General features: G+C 51.0%; 9 non-coding genes across 9 annotated transcripts; all 9 read left to right on the forward strand.

The window, feature by feature from the left end:
• Positions 1-887: 887 nt before the first annotated feature.
• LOC147270171 (U1 spliceosomal RNA) lies at positions 888-1,051 on the forward strand. Its single transcript, XR_015116930.1, has one exon. It is a non-coding gene; the product is annotated as a U1 spliceosomal RNA (small nuclear RNA).
• Positions 1,052-1,637: 586 nt separating this feature from the next.
• Positions 1,638-1,828, forward strand: LOC147270172 (U2 spliceosomal RNA). The gene has a single exon (XR_015117079.1). It is a non-coding gene; the product is annotated as a U2 spliceosomal RNA (small nuclear RNA).
• Positions 1,829-2,369: 541 nt separating this feature from the next.
• On the forward strand, positions 2,370-2,533 carry LOC147270173 (U1 spliceosomal RNA). Its single transcript, XR_015116986.1, has one exon. It is a non-coding gene; the product is annotated as a U1 spliceosomal RNA (small nuclear RNA).
• A 586-nt stretch (positions 2,534-3,119) lies between these two features.
• Positions 3,120-3,310, forward strand: LOC147270174 (U2 spliceosomal RNA). Its single transcript, XR_015117084.1, has one exon. It is a non-coding gene; the product is annotated as a U2 spliceosomal RNA (small nuclear RNA).
• A 541-nt stretch (positions 3,311-3,851) lies between these two features.
• LOC147270175 (U1 spliceosomal RNA) lies at positions 3,852-4,015 on the forward strand. Its single transcript, XR_015116827.1, has one exon. It is a non-coding gene; the product is annotated as a U1 spliceosomal RNA (small nuclear RNA).
• A 588-nt stretch (positions 4,016-4,603) lies between these two features.
• LOC147270176 (U2 spliceosomal RNA) lies at positions 4,604-4,794 on the forward strand. The gene has a single exon (XR_015116451.1). It is a non-coding gene; the product is annotated as a U2 spliceosomal RNA (small nuclear RNA).
• A 542-nt stretch (positions 4,795-5,336) lies between these two features.
• Positions 5,337-5,500, forward strand: LOC147270177 (U1 spliceosomal RNA). Its single transcript, XR_015116987.1, has one exon. It is a non-coding gene; the product is annotated as a U1 spliceosomal RNA (small nuclear RNA).
• Positions 5,501-6,086: 586 nt separating this feature from the next.
• On the forward strand, positions 6,087-6,277 carry LOC147270178 (U2 spliceosomal RNA). Its single transcript, XR_015117247.1, has one exon. It is a non-coding gene; the product is annotated as a U2 spliceosomal RNA (small nuclear RNA).
• Positions 6,278-7,052: 775 nt separating this feature from the next.
• Positions 7,053-7,216, forward strand: LOC147270179 (U1 spliceosomal RNA). The gene has a single exon (XR_015116466.1). It is a non-coding gene; the product is annotated as a U1 spliceosomal RNA (small nuclear RNA).
• The last annotated feature ends 2,214 nt before the right edge of the window (positions 7,217-9,430 follow it).

Raw genomic sequence — 9,430 nt, forward strand, 5'->3', positions numbered from 1 at the left:
TCTCACTAGATTACTGTCAGCATCATTTTGAGTTCATTAGCAATTCTTACTACATTACTGTTGCATTATTTTGAGGTTAGTAGCAACTCTTACTACATGACTGTCAGCATCACTTTGAGGTTGTTTGAAACACTTACTACATTACTGTAAGCATCACTGAGTTTATTAGCAACTATCACTACATTACTGTTAGCATCATTTTGAGTTCATTAGCAATTCTTACGACATCACTGTATTATCAATTTGAGGTTAGTTTCAACTTTTCCAAAATTACCGTCAGCATCATTTTGAGTTCATTAGCATTTCTTCCGACATCACTGTCGCATTATTTTGAGATTATTAGCAATTCTTCCGACATCATTGTCGCATTATTTTGAAGTTCATAGAAACTCTTACTACATGACTGTCAGCATTACTTTGAGGTTATTCGAAACTTTCACAACATTACTTTTAGCATCATTTTGAGTTCATTAGCAATTCTAATGCGGCTCGAGGCCACGCTGGTTCACCGAGCGACAAGGTGAGCCTTGAAAACGGCATCGGTCGAGCTTCCCGGGCTTGGGATATCCGACATCCGGCATCGTTGTGAGAAACAAAGGGGGCTGCGCACGCGGCAGATTGGCACAAGGTAGGAAAGATCAGGCGCTGTGTCGGCCTCCCTGCCTGTCAGTCAGAAGGCTGTGTCCCTGGCGCTCATGTCTGGTCCTAAGCTCAGCGAGTCATACTTACATGGCAGGGGAGATACCATGATCAGCAAGGTGGTTCTCCCCGGGTGAGGCTCAGATTGGCACAAGGTAGGAAAGATCAGGCGCTGTGTTGGCCTCCCTGCCTGTCAGTCAGAAGGCTGTGTCCCTGGAGCTCATGTCTGTTCCTAAGCTCAGCGAGTCATACTTACCTGGCAGGGGAGATACCATGATCAGCAAGGTGGTTCTCCCCGGTTGAGGCTCAGCCATTGCACTGGGGCTGTGCTGACCCTGGTGAATTCCCCAAATGTGGGAATCTCAACTGCATAATTTCTGACAGTGGGGGACTGCGTCCGCGCTCTCCCCTGTGATCGTGTGAAAAAAGGAAAGAAAGAAAGAAAGGCCGACCACGGCGGCAACAACAACAACGGTGACCGCCTGTCCCGGCCAGTTGGCGGTCTCCTCTTGTGCTGGCCAGCCTGAGGAGACCGCGGAGGACGTAGCCTCGATGAGCTCCAAGTATCTCTCACACCTTCCAGCCCTAAATGAAGAGGGCAGGGTTTCTGCCACATTTAGTTGAGGGTCATGGTATCTGACAAGCCCTGGGCTCAGGACAATACATCCACGGCTCGTCTTCGCAGTAAGTGGAATGATACCAGAGAATTCATGCGTGGGAGGAGATCAACTTGGAAAACCCCGACTCCAGGATGAGTCGCTGGCTTGTGGCTTTGAACACCGCTTTGTTTTACTTTGAGTCGCCCCACTAGCATAGCAGGGTGAAGGCACCGATTGCCTTTGCTTTGGATAGCAGTGGGGACAACCAGTGCGCCAGATGTAGTGTTTATGGCACTGCATTTTGTTTCGCCACCCAAAATGTTGCAGTTCCTGCCCACAGCCGCGGCCGGGATTGGCTGTACCGGGGGTGCTGGCTCTCACGTCGGGTGGCTGACAGGCATCGCTTCTCGGCCTTTTGGCTAAGATCAAGTGTAGTATCTGTTCTTATCAGTTTAATATCTGGTACGTTCCCTATCCGGGAACCATATATTAAATTGCTTTTTGGAACAGGGAGATGGAACGGGAGCTTGCTCCGTCCTTTCCACGCATCAACCTGGTATTGCAGTGTTTCCAGGAGTGGTGCAATGCCCCGCATTTCTCGTCGGAAAAAAACAAGCCTCCGCCAGGCACTCGCTCACCTGCTCCACCCAAAGCCGGACCAGGGTTCTCCTCCTGCACTGCAGCTTTTCCTCAGCCTGCGGCCGCAATGGCCTTCCAGGAATAGTGCGGGCCCCTCCCCTTTTGTCAGGAGCAAATCCCGTGCTCTTCAGGCCAACTCTCGAGTGCTGCACATGAGGCCGGGGCTGGATTTCCGCCCGCGCTGCCGCTGGGCGTCAAGTTGTGGCTCCGTTTGCACTCCACATAAGGATGGAGGTCCGCTGACGGCACTGCTCTCGGAGCCTTTCCCAAAAGGCTTTGGAATGCACTCTGAAAGACCTGAACCTTCAATGTGCCTGAGCTTCCCGGGCTTGGGATATCCGACATCCGGCATCGTTGTGAGAAACAAAGGGGGCTGCGCACGCGGCAGATTGGCACAGGGTAGGAAAGATCAGGCGCTGTGTCGGCCTCCCTGCCTGTCAGTCAGAAGGCTGTGTCCCTGGAGCTCATGTCTGTTCCTAAGCTCAGCGAGTCATACTTACCTGGCAGGGGAGATACCATGATCAGCAAGGTGGTTCTCCCCGGGTGAGGCTCAGCCATTGCACTGGGGCTGTGCTGACCCTGGTGAATTCCCCAAATGTGGGCATCTCAACTGCATAATTCCTGACAGTGGGGGACTGCGTCCGCGCTCTCCCCTGTGATCGTGTGAAAAAAGGAAAGAAAGAAAGAAAGGCCGACCACGGCGGCAACAACAACAACGGTGACCGCCTGTCCCGGCCAGTTGGCGGTCTCCTCTTGTGCTGGCCAGCCTGAGGAGACCGCAGAGGACGTAGCCTCGATGAGCTCCCAGTATCTCTCACACCTTCCAGCCCTAAATGAAGAGGGCAGGGTTTCTGCCACATTTAGTTGAGGGTCATGGTATCTGACAAGCCCTGGGCTCAGGACAATACATCCACGGCTCGTCTTCGCAGTAAGTGGAATGATACCAGAGAATTCATGCGTGGGAGGAGATCAACTTGGAAAACCCCGACTCCAGGATGAGTCGCTGGCTTGTGGCTTTGAACACCGCTTTGTTTTACTTTGAGTCGCCCCACTAGCATAGCAGGGTGAAGGCACCGATTGCCTTTGCTTTGGATAGCAGTGGGGACAACCAGTGTGCCAGATGTAGTGTTTATGGCACTGCATTTTGTGTCGCCACCCAAAATGTTGCGGTTCCTGCCCACAGCCGCGGCCGGGATTGGCTGTACCGGGGGTGCTGGCTCTCACGTCGGGTGGCTGACAGGCATCGCTTCTCGGCCTTTTGGCTAAGATCAAGTGTAGTATCTGTTCTTATCAGTTTAATATCTGGTACGTTCCCTATCCGGGAACCATATATTAAATTGCTTTTTGGAACAGGGAGATGGAACGGGAGCTTGCTCCGTCCTTTCCACGCATCAACCTGGTATTGCAGTGTTTCCAGGAGTGGTGCAATGCCCCGCATTTCTCGTCGGAAAAAAACAAGCCTCCGCCAGGCACTCGCTCACCTGCTCCACCCAAAGCCGGACCAGGGTTCTCCTCCTGCACTGCAGCTTTTCCTCAGCCTGCGGCCGCAATGGCCTTCCAGGAACAGTGCGGGCCCCTCCCCTTTTGTCAGGAGCAAATCCCGTGCTCTTCAGGCCAACTCTCGAGTGCTGCACATGAGGCCGGGGCTGGATTTCCGCCCGCGCTGCCGCTGGGCGTCAAGTTGTGGCTCCGTTTGCACTCCAGATAAGGATGGAGGTCCGCTGACGGCACTGCTCTCGGAGCCTTTCCCAAAAGGCTTTGGAATGCACTCTGAAAGACCTGAACCTTCAATGTGCCTGAGCTTCCCGGGCTTGGGATATCCGACATCCGGCATCGTTGTGAGAAACAAAGGGGGCTGCGCACGCGGCAGATTGGCACAAGGTAGGAAAGATCAGGCGCTGTGTCGGCCTCCCTGCCTGTCAGTCAGAAGGCTGTGTCCCTGGAGCTCATGTCTGTTCCTAAGCTCAGCGAGTCATACTTACCTGGCAGGGGAGATACCATGATCAGCAAGGTGGTTCTCCCCGGGTGAGGCTCAGCCATTGCACTGGGGCTGTGCTGACCCTGGTGAATTCCCCAAATGTGGGAATCTCAACTGCATAATTTCTGACAGTGGGGGACTGCGTCCGCGCTCTCCCCTGTGATCGTGTGAAAAAGGAAAGAAAGAAAGAAAGGCCGACGACCACGGCGGCAACAACAACAACGGTGACCGCCTGTCCCTGCCAGTTGGCGGTCTCCTCTTGTGCTGGCCAGCCTGAGGAGACCGCGGAGGACGTAGCCTCGATGAGCTCCCAGTATCTCTCACACCTTCCAGCCCTAAATGAAGAGGGCAGGGTTTCTGCCACATTTAGTTGAGGGTCATGGTATCTGACAAGCCCTGAGCTCAGGACAATACATCCACGGCTCGTCTTCGCAGTAAGTGGAATGATACCAGAGAATTCATGCGTGGGAGGAGATCAACTTGGAAAACCCCGACTCCAGGATGAGTCGCTGGCTTGTGGCTTTGAACACCGCTTTGTTTTACTTTGAGTCGCCCCACTAGCATAGCAGGGTGAAGGCACCGATTGCCTTTGCTTTGGATAGCAGTGGGGACAACCAGTGTGCCAGATGTAGTGTTTATGGCACTGCATTTTGTGTCGCCACCCAAAATGTTGCAGTTCCTGCCCACAGCCGCGGCCGGGATTGGCTGTACCGGGGGTTCTGGCTCTCACGTCGGGTGGCTGACAGGCAACGCTTCTCGGTCTTTTGGCTAAGATCAAGTGTAGTATCTGTTCTTATCAGTTTAATATCTGGTACGTTCCCTATCCGGGAACCATATATTAAATTGCTTTTTGGAACAGGGAGATGGAACGGGAGCTTGCTGCGTCCTTTCCACGCATCAACCTGGTATTGCAGTGTTTCCAGGAGTGGTGCAATGCCCCGCATTTCCCGTCGGAAATAAAACAAGCCTCCACCAGGCACTCGCTCACCTGCTCCACCCAAAGCCGGACCAGGGTTCTCCTCCTGCACTGCAGCTTTTCCTCAGCCTGCGGCCGCAATGACCTTCCAGGAACAGTGCGGGCCCCTCCCCTTTTGTCAGGAGCGAATCCCGTGCTCTTCAGGCCAACTCTCGAGTGCTGCACATGAGGCCGGGGCTGGATTTCTGCCCGCGCTGCCGCTGGGCGTCAAGTTGTGGCTCCGTTTGCACTCCAGATAAGGATGGAGGTCCGCTGACGGCACTGCTCTCGGAGCCTTTCCCAAAAGGCTTTGGAATGCACTCTGAAAGACCTGAACCTTCAATGTGCCTGAGCTTCCCGGGCTTGGGATATCCGACATCCGGCATCGTTGTGAGAAACAAAGGGGGCTGCGCACGCGGCAGATTGGCACAGGGTAGGAAAGATCAGGCGCTGTGTCGGCCTCCCTGCCTGTCAGTCAGAAGGCTGTGTCCCTGGAGCTCATGTCTGTTCCTAAGCTCAGCGAGTCATACTTACCTGGCAGGGGAGATACCATGATCAGCAAGGTGGTTCTCCCCGGGTGAGGCTCAGCCATTGCACTGGGGCTGTGCTGACCCTGGTGAATTCCCCAAATGTGGGCATCTCAACTGCATAATTCCTGACAGTGGGGGACTGCGTCCGCGCTCTCCCCTGTGATCGTGTGAAAAAAGGAAAGAAAGAAAGAAAGGCCGACCACGGCGGCAACAACAACAACGGTGACCGCCTGTCCCGGCCAGTTGGCGGTCTCCTCTTGTGCTGGCCAGCCTGAGGAGACCGCAGAGGACGTAGCCTCGATGAGCTCCCAGTATCTCTCACACCTTCCAGCCCTAAATGAAGAGGGCAGGGTTTCTGCCACATTTAGTTGAGGGTCATGGTATCTGACAAGCCCTGGGCTCAGGACAATACATCCACGGCTCGTCTTCGCAGTAAGTGGAATGATACCAGAGAATTCATGCGTGGGAGGAGATCAACTTGGAAAACCCCGACTCCAGGATGAGTCGCTGGCTTGTGGCTTTGAACACCGCTTTGTTTTACTTTGAGTCGCCCCACTAGCATAGCAGGGTGAAGGCACCGATTGCCTTTGCTTTGGATAGCAGTGGGGACAACCAGTGTGCCAGATGTAGTGTTTATGGCACTGCATTTTGTGTCGCCACCCAAAATGTTGCGGTTCCTGCCCACAGCCGCGGCCGGGATTGGCTGTACCGGGGGTGCTGGCTCTCACGTCGGGTGGCTGACAGGCATCGCTTCTCGGCCTTTTGGCTAAGATCAAGTGTAGTATCTGTTCTTATCAGTTTAATATCTGGTACGTTCCCTATCCGGGAACCATATATTAAATTGCTTTTTGGAACAGGGAGACGGAACGGGAGCTTGCTCCGTCCTTTCCACGCATCAACCTGGTATTGCAGTGTTTCCAGGAGTGGTGCAATGCCCCGCATTTCTCGTCGGAAATAAAACAAGCCTCCGCCAGGCACTCGCTCACCTGCTCCACCCAAAGCCGGACCAGGGTTCTCCTCCTGCACTGCAGCTTTTCCTCAGCCTGCGGCCGCAATGGCCTTCCAGGAACAGTGCGGGCCCCTCCCCTTTTGTCAGGAGCAAATCCCGTGCTCTTCAGGCCAACCCTCGAGTGCTGCACATGAGGCCGGGGCTGGATTTCCGCCCGCGCTGCCGCTGGGCGTCAAGTTGTGGCTCCGTTTGCACTCCAGATAAGGATGGAGATCCGCTGACGGCACTGCTCTCGGAGCCTTTCCCAAAAGGCTTTGGAATGCACTCTGAAAGACCTGAACCTTCAATTTGCCTGTTTTGCCCAGAGATGGGTTGTGAACTTGATGTTGAAATGTGAAACCCCAGCTTGCTGCCTTCAGTCTTTCGGAATTGGGCCGCTTGCGTTGACAGCTCTCATGGTCGCGACGCTCCATCCGAGGGTGAAAGCGGACGGAGATTGGTTTTTTTACTGCGGGGCACGATGCGTGCGGTTAGAGGCCACGCTGGTGCCCCCAGCGAGAAGGTGAGCCTTGAAAACGGCATCGGTCGAGCTTCCCGGGCTTGGGATATCCGACATCCGGCATCGTTGTGAGAAACAAAGGGGGCTGCGCACGCGGCAGATTGGCACAAGGTAGGAAAGATCAGGCGCTGTGTCGGCCTCCCTGCCTGTCAGTCAGAAGGCTGTGTCCCTGGAGCTCATGTCTGTTCCTAAGCTCAGCGAGTCATACTTACCTGGCAGGGGAGATACCATGATCAGCAAGGTGGTTCTCCCCGGGTGAGGCTCAGCCATTGCACTGGGGCTGTGCTGACCCTGGTGAATTCCCCAAATGTGGGAATCTCAACTGCATAATTTTTGACAGTGGGGGACTGCGTCCGCGCTCTCCCCTGTGATCGTGTGAAAAAGGAAAGAAAGAAAGAAAGGCCGACGACGACGGCAACAACAACGGTGACCGCCTGTCCCGGCCAGTTGGCGGTCTCCTCTTGTGCTGGCCAGCCTGAGGAGACCGCGGAGGACGTAGCCTCGATGAGCTCCCAGTATCTCTCACACCTTCCAGCCCTAAATGAAGAGGGCAGGGTTTCTGCCACATTTAGTTGAGGGTCATGGTATCTGACAAGCCCTGGGCTCAGGACAATACATCCACGGCTCGTCTTCGCAGTAAGTGGAATGATACCAGAGAATTCATGCGTGGGAGGAGATCAACTTGGAAAACCCCGACTCTCAATTCTGACGACATCACTGTCGCATCATTTTGAGATCATTAGCAATTCTTGTTACATCACTGTCGCATTATTTTTAGTTTCATAGCAACTCTTACTACATTACTGTGTCATTATTTTAAGTTTTTTAGCAACTCTTCATAAATTACTGTCAGCATCACTTTGAGTTTATTAGCAACTATCACTACATTACTGTCAGCATCATTCTTGAATTCATTAGCAATTCTTCCGGCATCACTGTAGCATCTTTTTGAGATCATTAGCAATTCTTACTACATCACTGTCACATCATGTTGATATCATTAGCAATTCTTACGACATCACCGTAGTATTATTTTGAGGTTAGTAGCAACTCTTACTACATGACTGTCAGCTTCACTTTGAGGTTGTTCAAAACACTTACTACGTTACTGTAAGCATAACTGAGTTTTTTAGCAACTATCACTACATGACTGTCAGCATCACTTTGAGTTCATTAACAATTCTTCCGACATCACTGTAGCATTATTTTGAGGTTATTAGCAACTCTTACTACATTACTCTCAGCATCATTTTTAGGTTACTCGCAACTCTAACCAGGTGACTGTCAGCATCACTTTGAGGTTATTCGAAACTTTCACTACATCACTGTCGCATCATTTTGAGATCATTAGCAATTCTTCTGACATCACTGTCGCATTATTTTGAGGTTCGTAGCAACTCTTACTGCATGACTGTCAGCATCACTTTGAGGTTATTCGAAACTTTCACTACATTACAGTTAGCATCATTTTGAGTTCCTTAGCAGTTCTTCCGACATCACTGTCGCATTATTTTGAGGTTCGTAGCAACTCTTACTACATGACTGTCAGCATCACTTTGAGGTAGTTCGAAACACTTACGACATGACTGTAAGCATCACTGAGTTTATTAGCAACTATCGCTACATTACTGTTGGCATTATTTTGAGTTCATTAGCAATTCTCACTACATGACCGTCACATCATTTTGATATCATTAGCAATTCTTACAACATCACTGTAGCATCATTTTGAGATCATTAGCAGCTCTTACTAGATTTCCGTCAGCATCATTTTGAGTTTATTAGCAATTCTTCCGACATCGCTGTCGCATTATTTTGAGTTTTGTAGCAACTCTTACTATATGACTGTCAGCATCACTTTGAGGCCATTCGAAACTTTCATTCCATTACAGTTAGCATCATTTTGAGTTCATTAGCAATTCTTGCTACATCACTGTCGCATCATTTTGAGACCATTAGCAATTCTTCCAACATCACTGTCGCATTATTTTGAGGTTCGTAGCAACTCTTACTACATTATTGTCAGCATCACTTTGAGGTAGTTCGAAACACTTACTACATTACTGTTAGCATCATTTTGAGTTTATTAGCAATTCTTATGACAACAGTGTAGCACCATTTTAACGTTAGTTTCAACTCTTCCTACATTACCGTCAGCATCATTTTTAGTTTTTTTAGCATCTCTTACTTCATCACTGTAGCATCATTTTGAGTTCATTAGCAACTCTTCCGACATCACTGTCGCATTATTTTGAGTTTAGTAGCAACTCTTACTACATGACTGTCAGCATCATTTTGAGGGAGTTTGAAACTCTTCCTACATTATTGTAAGTATCACTGAGTTCATTAGCAACTATCACTACGTTACTGTTAGCATCATTTTGAGTTCATTAGAAATTCTTCTGAAATCACTGTCGCATTATTTTGAGGTTATTAGCAACTCTTAATACATTACTGTCCGCATCATTTTTAGGCACTGAAGAGAGCGCCAGCAGTGGATGGTGCCACCACTGTTACAGTAAACTGGTCCGCCTCAGAGCAGTGACCTTTGACCTGTGAGGGGTTGTTGGCCAATCAGCACA

The sequence above is a fragment of the Aulostomus chinensis genome, chromosome 1 (genome assembly GCF_037954235.1).
Source record: "Aulostomus chinensis isolate RoL2024-O1b breed Wild chromosome 1, RoL_Achi_v1.0, whole genome shotgun sequence".
Lineage (NCBI taxonomy): Eukaryota > Metazoa > Chordata > Actinopteri > Syngnathiformes > Aulostomidae > Aulostomus > Aulostomus chinensis.